We start from the raw sequence: 18,124 nt of genomic DNA, 5'->3' as shown, positions 1-18,124 counted from the left end.
AGTGTCCTAGTTCTAGAAACAGTTATCAGTAGCAGCAGTGTTAATATACAGCTACAAGTAAATGCAGGAAAATTACCCTCCCCTCCGCAGCACTCTTGCAGTAAAAAAGTAACCTTTAATGGCTACACTCCCCATAAAAACCTCACAGTGAAATCTAATGCGTTTTGTCTGACTATAGTTGGAAGAGATAGTGTACTGATGTTACCTTAGTGATCAGCTGGGCGGTCAAGTGACAAAAGAGCTCAATGTGACAAACATCACCGTTTGTTTACAGTTGGCCCTGGTTTCTCTGCAAAATATGTGATTTGTTTTGCACAACAGTTAAAGCAAATAGTTCTAAACAGCATTCTTGATATTACTAGTCTTAAGCCAACAAGTGGTATAGTGCATGAAAGAAGGCTTTCTTGTTGTTTTGATGCTTGTGACTCTGTCCTCTCATCTTGTATTTCCAGTTTCACAACTGCATCATTCAACAAATCTTGTTTATACATAATTGCTGTGACATCTTCAACTTGTTTTCATCAAAGTTCATTCAGTACAGTCACTGAGCATCTTTAGTTTTGGTAAACGCATTGCTGTTTGTAAGGGTAGGGGATGTTCAGTGGACAGAAAACTTACGAATACATTACCCATTGGTCAATATATACAATATGTGGCCAAACGTGGCTTTGAACTGTTGCCCCATGAACCTTATACACCTGTACTGCGGTGCATTGTCCTGGAGCAACAGCAGCCAGTTCAATTTAATGAGAACTTAATGTGGCTTATCTAGACATTAATTTACAAAAAAGATTCTTTCATGTCAAAGTGAAAACACGTTTCTGCAAAGTGACGTAATTTACTTAAAAATATCAAATGTAAAATAGGTGACTGCACAAGTTTCCACCCTCTTTAAAGTAAATCACTTAATTCAACATTACAGAGTCTTGGTTTTTCTGCAAATTCTTGTCAAAAAAAGCCAAAATAAACAAAATTATTAAACTGACTACATTGAAAAGCAGTAAAAGGAGAGAACTTCCTTGTCATAGGCACTGTATAGTGGTTAAAAATCTCACTACAAGCATTAAACATTCACAGTTTCACCATTTAAACAGAGTTTGCTTATTCTCAGGTCAACGTACCACAGACAGCGAGTACCTCATCCTCGTTAAGTTAACACACAAACTATAGAGCCCTACCTAAATGCTGACATCAATCTGACTGTCAAAAAAAGACAGTGACAAACCAAAAAAAAACATTTAAAAATTGATTAACATTCTCTTTTTACGATTAAATCTTGGGCATTCGCCTTTATTTAGACTCTGTTATTAGTAGATTGCAGAGACAAGTAATGTGGGAGACAGAACAGGGAAATGAAATACAGAAAGACTAATTCCAGCCAGGATTAAAACCAGAAATGTTATGAGATATGCTCACCACTCTGCTATCAGGTCATTCTATCTATATGTTCTGGGACTGGGACAGTGAGACCACATAGAAACAGAGGCAGAATATTAGAACATTTTGGTGGATTATGAACAGTCTGTACTAAATCCATCTTTGAACAGTTCCTTCTAAATATTATCTCTTGTACACCTCAACAGGGCAATGAAAAAGATTTTGAGGGACAGTGGAAAAAGATTCTGTTTGTCTTGGCTTTGAAGAATGTCGTCTCTGACAGCTTGTTCTGTTACTCCAGAGGACCTCATGCTTTGAATCTGTAGTGCTGAGGTGATTTCCAGAAAGTACCTGCTAGCAAAAACTGAGGAGTCATCTTTTGTAGCTTTCTTGGACGTGACTTGCTCCTTGTCTTGTATTTTGGAGTCTTACGCAGTTACATGTAATTGGACCAGTGTCATGGTTCTTAGAGTCAGCAGCAGTTGCAGAGGAAATCTTAGGCCTGGAGTTTCAATCAGCTTGACATATTGGGGTTGCTCTTGGATAGACATGCTGTAACTACTCTTGACATCTCTTTTATTATTAGCAAACTTCTCTTCTTTCATTCCATAGCTCACAGCATTAACAGCTAGGCATTTCAACATACTTTCTCCCAGCGCATCAAAGGACACGCTTCCTCGAAAGCACAAACACAACTGAGCATGTCTATTACCACCACTGTGTAAAGCCACTAACCTCTGACCTCTAAGAACATAAAGACAGAAGGAACTGCCGTCCATATTCTCGGACAGAACAGATACGGTGTACAAATGGAATAAATGCTGACGTTGGTGGGAGAGGAGCCATTAGATGCTTCATTCTTCTGACCAGTTAAAACCATAAATCAGGTGAGATTCCAGTCTGTTGACGGTGGTTTGTTGGTGCTCTGCAGTGTGTGCATGCACATTTATAAATGCATACATAAGGAAAACAGAGAAGGAAAGCAAGATTTGCTGGCTGTTTCATCTGAGACATCTTTGGCAGAGATCCAAAGTTCTCACTAAGATAGACAGACGCGCAACACACACACACACACGCACACAAGCACGCATGCACGCGCACACACACACACACACACAAGCACGCATGCACACAAACACTTCGGAGACGAGTCTGGAACACAGCCCAGATTCCCAAACATGCCCAGCGTTATGTATAGCGTTATGTAAGTATCCAGAAAAAAGGGCTCATTTGCTCCTTATCTATACACACTAAACCTACAGTCACTGCCTACAGAGAGACTCCGTGGGGTGTGTGTGTGTGTGTGTGTGTGTGTGTGCGTGTGCCATGCTATGTCATGACAACTGGCAAGCTTTACATAAGAAACACACACACACACACACAGCAATGTTGTAACCCACTTCTCTCAGTCTAGCTATCAAACCCTGTTTTTTCTCTGCTAGATGCAGGGTGGAGGAATGTTGTTTTCTATGGGGATTCAATTCACTATTCACTGCAGTCTTGCTGGTGCAAAACCCTTTCCTGGAAGCTAACGTGAACCAATCCAACTTAATGTCAGCTCAGCAGGGGCTCAGCGGTCCCACGGTTTGGGTTAGCAGGGAGCTGCATTTTTGTACCTCCGCTAAGAGGAATAAGGCAGCTGAGGCTACGTCACCTCCATCGTCCCATCGGTCCCAGTAAGACGTCATACCATCAATCCCATGCTTTCAGGCCTGTCGCACAACAAAATCCACAGCTTGTTATTGTTGTTTGTTTAGGGCTCTATTTATAGACCTCCACGATGCTCTTTAGCCAAATTCTTTAGGTTACTTGAGGGTTGGAGAGGAGAAAATCCAAGCTGAGAAACAAAGGGCTCATTCTGCAGGAGTTGGACAGTGGAAGTGGGTCTGTTGTGTTGCAGAGACGCCATATTTCACCTAACTAGGCCGAGAGTCATTCACTGTGAAGCTAGTGGACTCACAAATCCACTGTACACATGTTGGTACACAGAGAGAGGTCTGTGTCACTGTACTTGTGATGACTGAAATCTAACTATAGTCATTTTCTAGCTCATTAACCAAACAAACCCTTTTGTAGCCTAAAGATAATTCAAACTTAAAGCTGTAACAATTTCTACATTTTATGTAAACACAGGGCTATAAAGTACAACCAAAATGAAGCAACTCAGAGAAACAGAGAATTATCTCAAACTCTGCAGTTCTTTGTGTGAAGCGTTTTAGCCTCTTTTAGCTTACCATTTTGTTTGTCCAAAACACAAATTCACCATATGGTTTAAATTAACCTCGTGTCCATCAACAGCAAGTTGCTCTGATAGCTTTAAACCCACAGTATACTAAAATCGTTGCAGCAAATTACAGTCAAAGTGAGCTTGGAAACACAAAGGAGAATACAGCAGATAAAAAGGCCAAAACTGAATTTTAAAAAGACTGACTATAGCTTCAGGGAGATACTATAGATATCATTTCTGGTAATACATGTTTCTGGTGAACAGTTGTGGTGGTTTGGCAATGCTGCCATAACGTGCATTAAATTTTTTGTAAAGTATGTCACTGTTGGAATATTGCTCTGTTTACGTCTTAAACATACTGGACTTTGTGGATTATTTCTATCGCTATGATAGCATTTTACTTACCAACTTCATTGCTGAGATGTAGTGAAACATTAAAATCTCTAACACAGTGGTTAACATAGCATACAGCAGTTAGCTAGCTACACACTCAAACAGCAATCTGTTAATTTCACTCCACAAGTGAGTTAATTTGTGTCAGTTTGACATTTGCAATGATTGATATTATGCTTATGGCCAATAAAATGCAGCAGAATGAATTTTCCCTCATCTCTAATTGCTTAGCTAACACAGAGTATACACACATACAGGTAAACCGCCAAAGGATAAAGGACTAAAGTTCTGAGGTAGATGTTTTTTGTCATTAGTGGAAAAATGTAGATAAACTCTAAAAAGTTTTAATTTTTTCTACACTCTCAACTGAAATTGGCCTAAACTGAAGTAAATTCATTTTAGCTTGAAACATACCAGCAATTCTCCTACAATTACAGCAGTTAATAAGGTTTGTGTGACTTTCTGTCATCGTTAGCTGGCTACAGCCTTCTCATTGTTGTTGATCATCCATCTTGAAAAATGAGGACCACAGGTGCACCTTATTAGATAAACTGCAGACTCACTGGGAGCCATTGTTGAAGTAATGTGTTACACCTGTACTTTTCCTGCAATTGCAAATCAAAATATCAAAACAATAAAAGTTTGAAGGCCTACGCAAGTTTTTCTATTCATGAAAACTTATCTGTAGTGCAACATTATCTTAAAGTATTCTTGATTAATATGCTGCAATGCACCATCACCAAGAAGCACACACCCATACAGCACATGTAAAACTCACCTGGTAGTTTGAGTGACGTAAGAAGTAGTCAGGGCATCCCGCTAAGGCCATGATGTTTCCTCAGCGTTGCCTCTGCAGGGAATGACCCTCTGGTCTCTCCAGCACCCTGCACATCAACGACAGACACAAAACAGAAATCAGACAGAAAGAAAACAGCACCTAAAATCTGGGGCCGAACAATTTATCGATTTCCAGGTGAAATTAGAATTTAAACCATGCAATTGGCAAAGGCTGTGTTCTAGGATATTGTGGCAGTTAAATAATGAAACTAATGCGGTAATTCAATTGTATTTCATCCAAGCAGATTGAAAGTTTCAGGGGTTGCTCATCCATCCCATTGATGAATGCCTAATATGTGGATTAGGCTGTGGTCTGACTGACATCATTATTTAATAGTCACACTTCATGCATTTTGCAGCACGCTTGACCCAGGCTTTTTGCTTTTGTGTCAGTGGTTTTACAAATCAAGTGATGCTTTTCATGGTGACTCGTTTAAAATCTCTTTCACGGTGAATACTGAACTGAAGTTCGACTTTTAAAAGTGACATCACTAACTAAACTGCCATATTTGTCAGAAAACCACAATGAGATGTTTACCACAAAGCCTTATTTAAATAATTTTCAAAAGGAATAGAATAATACTGAATTATAACACAAAACAACTAAAATAACATTTGAATTAATCAAACTCACAAACCCTCCCAGGTGAGTAATGTGATTTGTGCTAAATATGATGCAACAACTTTGTAAAACTGTAATCTATTCTCTAAGAAGACTAAAAGCCTACACCCCGGCTCTCACCTAAAGAGAAAACAAAGACTGCATGTGCGAATGAATGTGCATGCATGGATGAACATGTGCACACTGAATCCAGTGTAAACACAGCCATTGTGTACAACACACACACAGACACACATACATAAGTCAGTCCCCAAACAAAGCCTGGGGCTTAAGACTAAATAAGAAACCCTCTCCAAGCTAGCAACACATGACCACTCACCACCTGCAGACTGATGAGGAAGAAAAAGCAGGAGGAGGGGGGCCTTTCTGAAGCAACTTGAAATAGGAGTTGGCTATTTCCACTGCATTATCTGCTGTGAGAGAGCAGCGGGAAGTTGTGTGTATGTGTGTGTGTTTGGAAAGAGGACCCACGCTGTAATAAATATCCATCTCAAGCTGTCCAGCATTAAGTCTTGTGTTTATTTTTCTGCATTCGAGAGCGTTAAAAAAAAAAAAAGATTCTCCTACTTGCTGTTCCACCACAAACCTCATTTAAATCATGTAAATGAGACGATAAATGAGCTCCTTGGCTCTGCCTAATGTCATTTTGGAATCAGATTTCTATCTCCACTTGTTTCATTGTTTTGGCTCCAAAGTACTTCTCTTCGTCTGCTGGTGGAAATCCCGGATCACCATGGAAATCTAATCGTCTGCTCCCTTTATGAACTCCTATCTGCTCATCCAATTTCATAGATGGCTGCAATAACATTTTAGAGATCTCCAGCTCATAAAAAACAAAAACATCACTCCTTACAAGAAGGAGCAACTTTCTGCAGCCCACATATACACTTCAGGGAAGTGCTGCAACTGATACCGCTTCCAACAAAGGTTGAGCAAACTGAATCTAACGCTGCTGCATCTCTTTCACTAAATAGCTCCTCTCACTCGTTGACTCTGCTGATTCCTCTACACTTTCTCTCCCAGCGTGTCTCCATTGTACAGGTCATTATATAACATATATCAGATGGTTCAAACAATATCTCTTCCTCCTGCTCCTCCTCCTCCTCCTTCTCTCTTCTCTTTTCACCCCACTAATTACTGTTTCCATTGGGGCTCTGCTATCTTTAGGCCACTCTGCTGACAGTGAATGTGTGTCTAAATGTGTGTGCACAGTTGGACACACATTGAAAAGACACCCTCTCCACTGCTGATAATCGCACGCCTTTTTTTTCCCCATTTTTTTTTTTTTTTTTTTTTTGTGGGTCTCACATGCTCTTGCATATAGGTTGTTCACACACCAATCAAAGTGCTGGCCAAAAGGGCAAGCGCTGCTGATTGTACGTGCAGCTAATAAGCCTGAAAGCAAAGCCAGTGCTCCAAGTGCTTGACATTTGCTGACATTTGTGGTTCCTCCTGCAGAGAAAGGGAATAAATTCAGCTTTACTGGTCATAAGGGGGGATCTAGAGAATTAAATGGGGCAGGGAGCAACTTAATAATGCCACACGTGTGAGTGTGTGACTGTGTGTGTGTGTGTTTGCCCATACAACACGCCCACTCCTGCACCTTTAATGGAATGGATGCATTTTAGTTACTGGTTTGCAATTAGGAATCTACGCTCTCACCAACATCACACAGCAGTAAAAGCCAGCAATTCAGAGCCTCTTGCGCGCCTTAATGCTGCCTGATCCTGCACAGACCTGAAGTCTTCTTTGTGCACCAGGAGGGAAGGAAAGAGGAAATGTAGCAACAAGCACAGATTTGCCTACATCAAGTCACAGGTAAAGGAGCTTTATGACAGACCATGAACACACACACACACACATACACACATACATACATACACTCATCCAGCAGCTCTTTCTGATTCAAAGTTAGCAGAAGACACATAGTTCCACCGAGCAGCTTCTTGACACCGATGGAGCATCTAGACTGTCCGGTGTGTCCAGGGGGTTATGTCAACCTTTGGCTTCAAAGCCCTAAAACCTCCTTCCACCATCAGCAATACAATCCAAGTGTGATTGTAGTTATGTAATTTGAGAGAATAACTTTCTGCTCCAGCTGGTGATCTCCAAAAAAGCGAACATAAACGCAGTTTTGCAGTGATGCCTTGGTTTGACACACTTTTAAAAATGCGCACAGCGACTTTTAATCTCATATAACAGCTTAAAAAAAAAACACACACCAGTAAAGTCCTACTTCTGCCAGTAAATCCGAGTTTACGAGGCTCCTTTGACCGAGGCATAAATGGTGCGGTCCCACTGAGAAATATTAGTTCCCAAACAAACATACAAAGTGCTTACGGTAATGAAAGGGCAGGACGCAGCTCCGGATCGTGTCCAGGACGCGCGGCGGATCGACAGCCGGCGCGCTTCGACTGTCCTCGTCTGGATCTCCACACAAACTGCTGCTTCTACCCCCCAACCAAAAAAAAAAAAAAAAGAAAGAAAGAAAAAACTGTCCGCTGCTCTGTTGTCTTCACCTCGTTCCCCCACGAACTGCTCTCCTTGCACACGCGACAAACACACACACACACACACGCACACAAACACAAGCGCACACTCACGCATCCAAACACACGCACGCCATCCGCCGCTCTCTGCACTTTTCCACCAGCTGACTCCCCTCGCTCGTTCCACACGCGCACGCACGCACGAAGACGCACACACACGGGGACGTGCGCGCTCCCTCCCTCCCCTTCTCTCTCCTTCTGGTGAAGGAAACCTCCCCCCCTCTCTCCCCGCCCCGCCCTGTTCACAGCAGCACACTGCAAAAAATGCACCCGATTTGACGAGCTGAGAAAATGTTCGCAATGTCTTTGAATAAGAATTTTCCACCAACATCTCTGAAGCTGTGACACTTTGACAGTTTAGAGCTCAAAGTAACAGTGGACGTTGACGGTTTTTGCAGCGTGTTCAAGACCTGACTTTAACCCTCCAGGCAGAAGGAGGTTTCCACTGTACTCTGAGCTAAAGTGACACAGCTATATCAAACCATCCATCTGGTGTCACTACTGCAGGTTAACGGTATGTACCTGCTGTATCACCTGAGGCGTATGTCATTTATGTCACATATAATCACACATTTACACCAGCAAAACAAATTTAAAAAATCCAACTATATTTAGAGTTAAAAATGACAAAGTATGATAAGGCCACTATCACACTGTTGAATACAATAAACAGACTGTAAGTCATCAACGGGACCCACCTTTTTGGACAACCTACAAAGAGCAGCCACAATATTAAAAAATAAATATTAAAATTGATCTTGTTGCAGTATGACCCAAGCACAATCCAGCATGGCAACAACACTCCCCAAAATCCCAAGCAGGACACACAGCGAAAACTGCTCAGGAACATCTCAAGGAACACAACAGAGAACAAAAGCCTCTAAACTCCCCAGATCCATACACACCACAAGCCCCAAAGGTTCCACTGCCAGCGTCCTGGTGTCAGACACCACAGGACATCCTGTGAGGTTCAGGCCTCAGTTGGACCAACGCAACATCAGGAAACCAGTTGGCTGATATGTGTATACAGACATGATTGTCATACAGAAAGTGACTCTACAATAATGTTTTATATGTAGTAAGTGAAACCTGTTCAGCCATATTGTCTGTAAATGTTTAAAATATGTATACTGTACTATACTGAGGCCCACTGAGGATACCGTTTCAAACAGAAAACAACTTTCAGTCAGAAGACGACCTCCTAAAACGACAACTGATCATCCAAATGACTTCAAACTTGACATCGCATTTCCTCAGGCTCCCTGCAATACACCTGCCGTATGTGAAGTAGATCAGATGAGCAGTTGTCGAGAAAAACAAAGAACAGACACACACACAGATTCCTTCATTTATCATTGAGGTGTTATATTACAGGGGAAATAAGTGCATTTATGGGTATTTGTCATCAGTGCAGCAGAGCATAGCCACACAGCTTATATCACTCATTGCAGATAAAATTAAATGGTGTTTGGCCTTCGGGGCTGTACTTCAACCCATCCCCCAAACCACTGAATCAAAAAAAGTTAGAGTAGTGAGTTACTACTACATAGCTTCTGAAGACAACGTGTACAGATGGTAGCACTAAGGCCGTTTAACTTCTCCTACGGGCCATAAATTGTTTGTACTGTGTTAGATAATCCTCGACGTCTCCTCCCCTTCCACCCATCCATCAGCCAGTGGCCATTTACAAACTCAGATTTCACCCTTTCACAGGTTAACTAAACCCTCCACTTTATCTGCTCTCAGACCTACAACACATGTTGGGGTTGACAGCAGATAAAAAGGACGCTTGGAGAAGTAGATCCAGTAAGTAGAGAGATACTTTATGCAAACACGGCTATTCATATAACAGCACAACATTTATGAACACAGAAGGCGACACCTCCTCTGCCACATAGACATCTCAGATGAAGCAGTAAAATGCTCTTTCTCCCAGCAGACACCCTCCAGTATCAGAAGTGTAAACCTGCCAAAAATCAAACATCAGCACATTTAGGTGGTGTTTCATGAGCTCTGTAAATAGGTCAAAGGTGTAGGCTATTTGCAGAATCTGGACTTCATATAGGCCTTTGTTTACACAGCCAACACCAGGAGGTACATTGAAAAAACATATGGAGTATCACACAACCTCTCTGTCACATGGGAGCGCTTATACTCAGTTACAAAACTTGGCAGAACTTCCACGACATCTGTAGCAGTTCCGCAGCATTTGTACTCATTATATTAAGGACTGCAATTACTTATCAGATTGAGCGGTTTCAGCAGTGTGTTGTTGTCATTTGAGGTTAAACTGTACTTGCAGTAGCGTGGTGTTTACAGCAGCTGGAGCAGAGTGTCTCCACTCACAGGACAAAATGGTGACCGGCACAATCCACAACCTCGATGCAGTCCAGCACAGTCTGAACGTCACTGGCAATGAGATGACACATCAGGTCAAAAACAGGACTTTGAGGTATAAAAGACCTCTCTATCAAGGCAATGACTGTTTGGAGGACTTCTTCTCTGAGGGTATGCCGTTAGCTGTGTGAAGAGGCAAATAATTTGGACTTTTCATTCAAAACAACTAAATGTCCATCTGAGTTTAAAGGATGGCAATATGTGGACAAAAATGTTGTGTATTTATTCCAGGTTTGGCCGCATTAAATCCGGATATAGCTGGACAGTGAAGTACGTTACGCTGCAGGAATGCTTTGATCCTTTTTCTTTGTTTTTACTTCAGTTAAAGTGTGTCAGCAGTGTAATTCATTGTAGCTTATTTTAGCTATGTTGAATTCCAGCTGATGATAGCTGTTCATCTCTGACAGCCAAAAGATCAATTTTGGGTGGAGTTTGGTTTGGTTGCCACATAAAATGAACCCTCTATTTTACATTTCCCTTCATTATTATAAGGACTCTTCTTACATTCTTATGACAGCAAAGCAAAATTGTCTTCCCACTTCTCTGGGCCTCAGTCAAAACTCTGCACCTGTTCAGCCCCTCTAATAAACAATACAAAACTGCTCCCCTCATGTATACCCACAGAAACACCTTGCAACTTTCTAGAAGAGCAGAAGCAGCTAAATGGATAATCGTAAACATGACTGAGTAACAAAGTGCAGATTGCAAACAAATTTCTAATTATTTATGAGAGGCTTGTTATCTATAGGAACTAAACTGTATATTTCAGCTAGGGAGACTTTAAAGGTGGAATATGCAATTTTCATCCAGTGAATGCTTTGCAATTGCACTGAATATCCCCTTACAGTCCACCATTTGCCCATTTGGTGTGTGCGTTAAAAAAAAGTCAGCATTTGTACACAGCCCCAGCTATTACAGCAGTATTTATGCTGACAACATTCGTGCACATGCATGTTGGTGCTTCTGCACACAGGAAGGAGAAAAAGGGAACAATGGAAGCCAGACAGACAATAAGTCTACACATACAAGTTAAATATTTTTGCTATCTAAATATCAGCAATCTCTCTCTAAAATCAGATACTCCACCTTTAAGTGTAGTTTTCTGTATTGAATCTACACAGTGCCTATGCTGCAGCCGCTGCATGCATTTTGACTCGTGTGCTGATGAGTCTGTTGCTCTGAAATTACATTGCCAAAACACTAGTTGGCGGTTTGCGACTGTTTTGAGTTTTTTTGTGCAATTCAAACAATGGTGACTGAAATGGAACAGATCAACAGTTGCTGAAATTGCCGCCATGCATAAAAGAAAGTGGAAAGTCATGGTAACACATGCAACACATGCAAGTAGTAACTGTCACAAGTCAGGAAACACACTAGCAATAGTGCAACATGCGGTACACAAGTTTTTATCAGCGCATGTCACAAGAGCTAGATCTGTGGCTACCATCAACATAAGAAACAACAGTTTTCACAGCAGAAGAAGAAGAAACTGGAGAAGGTGCAGCAGCTCAGGTTCAGTATTACCATGGATTTACCAAGAATTAGACCCACAGAGTTGGACTGCCAAGGCAGAGTTAAACTGGAACGTTCTGACATGTCTGAGAGAGAATATTCAGTACAAACTAAGTGAACTGTGGCAGCATGGCATTTGGGTTCTCCAAAGCACAGTGATTACCAACAAGTTTTTTGGCGACAACAACACAGTCATTACTCTCCATTCACCCGACTAATCAGATTTGGTTGTCTGTGGCTTCTTCCATTTCCCCAAAATTAAGTTTAAGTTGAAATGTTGCTATTTTGACACCATTAAGAATATTCAGTTGACATGTTTACAAAACAAGCATTGCAGAGAGAGTGCTGTATCGCTGCAGGGACGGTGGCCAAATTTAAATCAGTTAAGATGTTTAATTTTAATAAGCACAATCTCAAAACCTTTTCATCACACCTCATGTAACTACAAAGCAGACCAATCACAGTCATTGCAGTCTGCAGCTGTAAATGGCACATGCTAACTAGCTAAATATGCTAACTAGTTAAATATCAACAATCTCTCTCCAGTATCACAGATTTCATTTTTAAAGAATTGATTTTTCTGTAGCAATGAATATCTGAAAAAAAAAGTATAATAGAAAAATATTATGTAAGAAAGAAGGTGACATGGTCTAATAACTTGAAAAAAGACAAAACATTGAGAGCAAAGCTCTGTTAGAGTAAGTTCTAGGAGTATCTGAGGCCTTCTTTACCTTTATTCACCCCGTGTTGTTAAAAATCAGAGCCCAAGTTTTTAAGAGACGAAATCTTCATCCACTTCAAAGCACAGTACCTTCTAGGAAAGCCAACAAACTTTAAAGGCTAAGGCTCAGCTTGGTCAGATGACCAGTTAGTCCCACTGCTCTGTTTGTTTGCATTCATAGGCTAAGTGTAACAGAGTTACGCAATCGACAACAGAAACAGCTTGATGCTTCCCACTGAAATGGGTCAACCGCACAAACACATGGATGTGCACAGTGTTTTGAAAACACAGGAGAAGCGTGGCTGTTACATAAAAATTCCAGTGACCCTGGTTGGGAAATAGCTTGGCATCCTAGATGTAGGGGACTCTGAGTCTCTCTAGGCCTTGGGGGGTCAACTCAGACGCACACAGACCTACTCTCAGCGCCACCATGGGGTAATTGTCTCCAGTTGTAACTACAGTGTACAGTATGCTTATATGTGATTTTTAACAGGCTGGAGAAACATCAAAGTAAGACCATGTCTGAGTGTACTTTTTGATGTGTGAAACAATTAAGATGCCATAAATGGTTGTGCTCCAAAGCTTCACCAAGTAAACAAAACTGAGTCCAGCCACATGGAACTGGGTCATCCTGATGAGTGAGTCTAAGGCCGAGTGTGTGTTTGTGCGGTCATTTCTTTCCGTGCACAACATGTGTGCTTGTGGCATGTTTTGTAGGTGATTCATTCTGTGAGTGTGTGTTTGTGGGTGCAACTGTGTGGACAACGACTCTGTGGTTGGGTGGTCCGAGAGCTGCTGTTGACAACCTACTGCATTTTATTGATGTTCACCTCGGAGCTGGAATGCCACTACTTCTCCAAACATAATATGGTACAAAGGTGTGGTTTGGTGCAGAGAAAATGAAATGTGGCTGATAGAGTGACAACTTGCATGAAGCAAGGAAGGAGAGATGATCAATTCTTGTCTGTGGATGGCAGTGTGGTCTGGCATGTAATTTAATAATGATATTAAGGTTCACCTCAGGAGGAATTTTGACAGTCTTCTGATGCTACATCAGGTTTTTATGCCCCTGTGCCAGCGACAGCCATGCCTGGAGATGTTATGTTGTCCATTCATATGACAATATGTGCTGGGTAAAATATATACACAGCAACTTGAATTATCAGTTCTGGTGATGTAGAAAGTTGTGTTCATTAAATTTTCTTAGTGGCATGGCTTCTTAACTTCTCATAAAGGATTACTATTGACTACAGCTCCTGACTCATCTGAGCCAATTTAAATAGAATCCATCTGATACACTAATTAGACTCAGCCACAAATATTACAGTGGGGAAAGTCTGAGGAGCTCAGCAAAGATCTGAATAAGCAAATCATTGACTTGAACAAGTCAAGAACGTTACTTGGAGCAATTTCAAAACAGCTACAGATCCTAAAATCATCTGTCCAAACCATTGTTTGTAAGTATGAAATGCATGGTACAGAGTCACTGCCATGATCATAAAGAAAACCCAAGTTATGACCTGCTGCTGAGAGACAGATTAGACAAATTAGAAGCTGCTGGAACACAGGTGCCCACAGTCATGTATGTTTTACATCACCATGACCTGAGAGGCTGGTGGTGATGGTATTATGTTCTGGGGCTGTCGTGGTGCAAGTGGAACTGGTACTTTACAAGAAGTAAATTGAATAATGGAGAAGGAATATCATCTTCACATTCTTCAGGAAAACCTAAAATCAGCCAGAATATTGGATCTTGGATACAGTTGTGTGTTTCAACATGACAGTGAGCCCAAACACACATCAAAAGTGGTAAAGAAACAGCTCAATTTGGCCAGAATTAAGAGTTTAGACAGGTCTCCCCACGGTCCTGATTTAAACCCCATCAAGAACCTGTTGACTGTCATGAAGAAACGAGCCTGTGTCAGGAAGACAACAAATTTAGCTGAACTGCATCAATTCCATCAACAGGCGTGGCCAAAGACACAACCAGAAGCTTCTGGACGGCTACCAAAAATGCCTAGTGAAGGTACAAATTGCCAAAAGACGTTTGACCAAATATTAACATTTCCGTACATATATTTTTGACCCAGTAGGGTCTGTAGATATCTGAAACTGGAATTACAACTAGTCATCATGAAGTTATCAGTACCTACAATTCACATTGCAGATGCAATGATATTGTGGGTTTTTCAAATATTCTTTTTGAATATGATGAACTGGATTACAAGCATCTGCCAAATATATCCAGTCTAGCTATTAAATGTTAATTAGCTCACCCATAGACACATGGGCAGCCCAGAGATAAACAGCTGACATGTATTAGTAGGGGCATCACTCCCCAGATCTAACACTCACTGAAGGAACTATTATGAGACCTCTCACTCAAGGTCCAGATACACTGGACAGGACATCTGGTTGTGTCCTGTGGATGTCACGTTTTCATCCATCCATTAGCTAATACTGCTGGAAGGTTGCTGACAGCGGGCGGTCACCAGTACATTGCAGGACTAATATTAAAATAAACAGAGAAACAGCACAGTCAACAATCCAATTCAGATTTGGAAGTCATGGTGAAAGAACATTCTCACAATGTACAAGAAGTGGGTGACAGGTTCATTCAAATGAAAATATTATACATATAGCATCGGCACCACAACAACTACATGATTGGAAGCTTGTAGATTAACACTGGAGATGTGAAAGTAACAGAGTCTTTGTTCTCCATATTTTGGTCATGTCTTGCAATTAAGGACTGACTTCAGATCTCTGCAAAACTGTCAATGAGTGGTTATTTTAGCTTGTACAACAGCTCAACAAATACCGAGACACTGGAGAATGAATCATCCATCCGCTAGGAGGGGCACATTAACAAACTAAAGGCATGTTTTTTAAAGTCAGTATTATTAGTGGGCAGTCATACATATGAATTAAGGTTTTATTTTTTGCCTTATTTTGTGAGAGTGTGTTGACATTTCTTTGAAATCAATCAACTACTGTTTGTCTGTGTTGTTATTCTGACAATACCCCTTATTCGCTTTACATTCCATTTTCAATTAACTGAGTGTCAGCTAACATCATAATGGAAATTTATATGCAGTTTTTTGATAACTCGTCAAACCTAATTGTATTTTTTTTTACTACTGATATTCCCAACTTGCTGTTCGAAGTGTTTGTTTTGTGGTGATATATTGCCTTCCACACATTCATGCCCTTAATTAGCCAATCATAGATTCACATTTTCAGTTTGTTGCTCTCCAAGACATATTTGGACTTTACTGTTGCTTTACAGTAAACCCTGGTTGTTATTACAGTTTCAAGCCATATTAATCCCTAACACCTTGGTAATCATTAAATCTAAATTAGTGACAATAATTTATTTTATCAGTCTTTTCACTCAACGTGGGATTGAGCTATAATCAGGCATCTACATTACAAACCTAAATCTTATTAAGAGCTTGGAACACTGTGCTGAGTTTCGCAGATTTCAGTTCCCCAACTAAGCCCTCAAATGCATGCACGCACACATCACACACACACACACACACACACACACACACACACACACACACACACACACACACACACACACACACACACACACAGAGAGAGAGAGAGAGAGAAAGAGAGACAAGTACATTTTAATTGTTTTCACTAACAGCAAATCTACATTCAGTTCAGGCCCCGTAAAACCTCCACTGAGCTCAACTTCAGGGCTGAACAAAGGACCATTTCTGCTAATTGTTTGAGGAATTGTATTCATTTCATTTCTTGGAGGCAGTTTACAGGAAAAAATGTCACTGTCAGGATCAACATTATTCTGCATTTTTGTTATTTAACTAAACACTGAGAAATCCGACCAACTATTTTGACCTTTTTTTTTTTTCGAAAGAATTAACAATGTTTTCAACCTAGATTACATGGCTCATGATGGCCATTATTCACAGCATGTTCACAGTGTGTGTGTGTGTGTGTGTGTGTGTGTGTGTGTGTGTGTGTGTGTGTGTGTGTGTGTGTGTGTGTGTGTGTGTCACTGAAAATGTGTACTGGCCCCCACTCCCCTCCAAAGTCGCTTAGAGTGAGTCAGGAGATCAAAGTCAAAGCTGTAGATTAATCCACATAACAGGAGCTTTTCCACTAATAACAGAACATTCTTTTCATTCTGGCTGCCTGGTACATCAGTGCCACCGAGCCTCAACAGTCACACCAACACATGGATTTCAAACCAGACCTTTGGGTTTTATTTTGAAGACAGCTGCAAAATATTATACATCTACACGATGGAGACTCTTCTGTTACATTTTGGTGAATTCCAAATTTAACAATGCTACACTGTGAGATTTTTTTTTTGTTTCTTTTTCTGTGTCTTTGTTGTATTTTTTTCCATCTGAATATGATAATCCAAGGTAATTTTGTCCACACGTGGACAAAATTGTTGGTACCCCTTGGTTAATGAAAGAAAAACCCACAATGGTCACAAAAAAATTTGAATCTGACAAAAGTAATAATAAATAAAAATTTTATGAAAATTAACCAATAAAAATCAGACATTGCTTTTGAACCGTGGTTCAACAGAATTATTTTTAAAAATAAACTCATGAAACAGGCCTGGACAAAAATGATGGTACGCCTAGAAAAGACTGAAAATAATGTGATCATAGGGACATGTTCAATCAAGGTGTGTCCTCTAATTAGCATCACAGGTGTCTACAAACTTGTAATCAGTCAGTTGGCCTATTTATAGGGTTACAAGTAGTCACTGTGCTGTTTGGTGACATGGTGTGTACCACACTAAACATGGACCAGAGGAAGCAAAGGAGAGAGTTGTCTCAGGAGATTAGAAAGAAAATTATAGACAAGCATATTAAAGGTAAAGGCTAGAAGACCATCTCCAAGTAGCTTGATGTTCCTGTGACTACAGTTGCACATATTATTCAGAAATGTAAGATCCATGTGACTGTAGCCAACCTCCCTGGATGTGGCCGCAGGAGGAAAATTGATGACAAATGGAAGAGACGGATAATACGAATGGTAACAAAAGAGCCCAGAACAACCTCTAAAGACATTAAAGGTGAACTCCAAGGTCAAGGTACATCAGTGTCAGATCACACCATCCGTCATTGTTTGAGCCAAAGTGGACTTCATGGGAGACGACCAAGGAGGACACCATTGTTGAAAACAAATCATAAAAAAGCCAGACTGGAATTTTCCAAACTGCTTGTTGACAAGCCACAAAGCTTCTGGGAGAATGTCCTATGGACAGACGAGACAAAAGTGGAACTTTCTGGCAAGGCACATCAGCTCTATGTTCACAGACGCAAAGATGAAGCATATCAAGAAAAGAACACTGTCCCTACTGTGAAACATAGATGAGGCTCTGTTATGTTCTGGGGCTGCTTTGCTGCATCTGACACAGGGTGTCTTGAATCTGTGCAGGGTACAATGAAATCTCATGACTATCAAGGTATTCTAGAGAGAAATGTGCTGCCCAG

At 40.8% G+C, this 18,124-nt stretch overlaps 1 pseudogene; it reads right to left on the bottom strand.

Moving 5' to 3' along the window:
• LOC111562437 (growth factor receptor-bound protein 10-like) overlaps positions 1 to 8,131 on the bottom strand; it is a 45,292-nt pseudogene extending 37,161 nt beyond the window's left edge.
• Between the last annotated feature and the right edge of the window lie 9,993 nt (positions 8,132 to 18,124).

Source organism: Amphiprion ocellaris, chromosome 15, assembly GCF_022539595.1.
Source record: "Amphiprion ocellaris isolate individual 3 ecotype Okinawa chromosome 15, ASM2253959v1, whole genome shotgun sequence".
NCBI classification, from domain to species: domain Eukaryota; kingdom Metazoa; phylum Chordata; class Actinopteri; family Pomacentridae; genus Amphiprion; species Amphiprion ocellaris.
The sequence above is the reverse complement of the archived record's forward strand: the minus strand, read 5'-3'. Positions and strand labels throughout refer to the sequence as shown.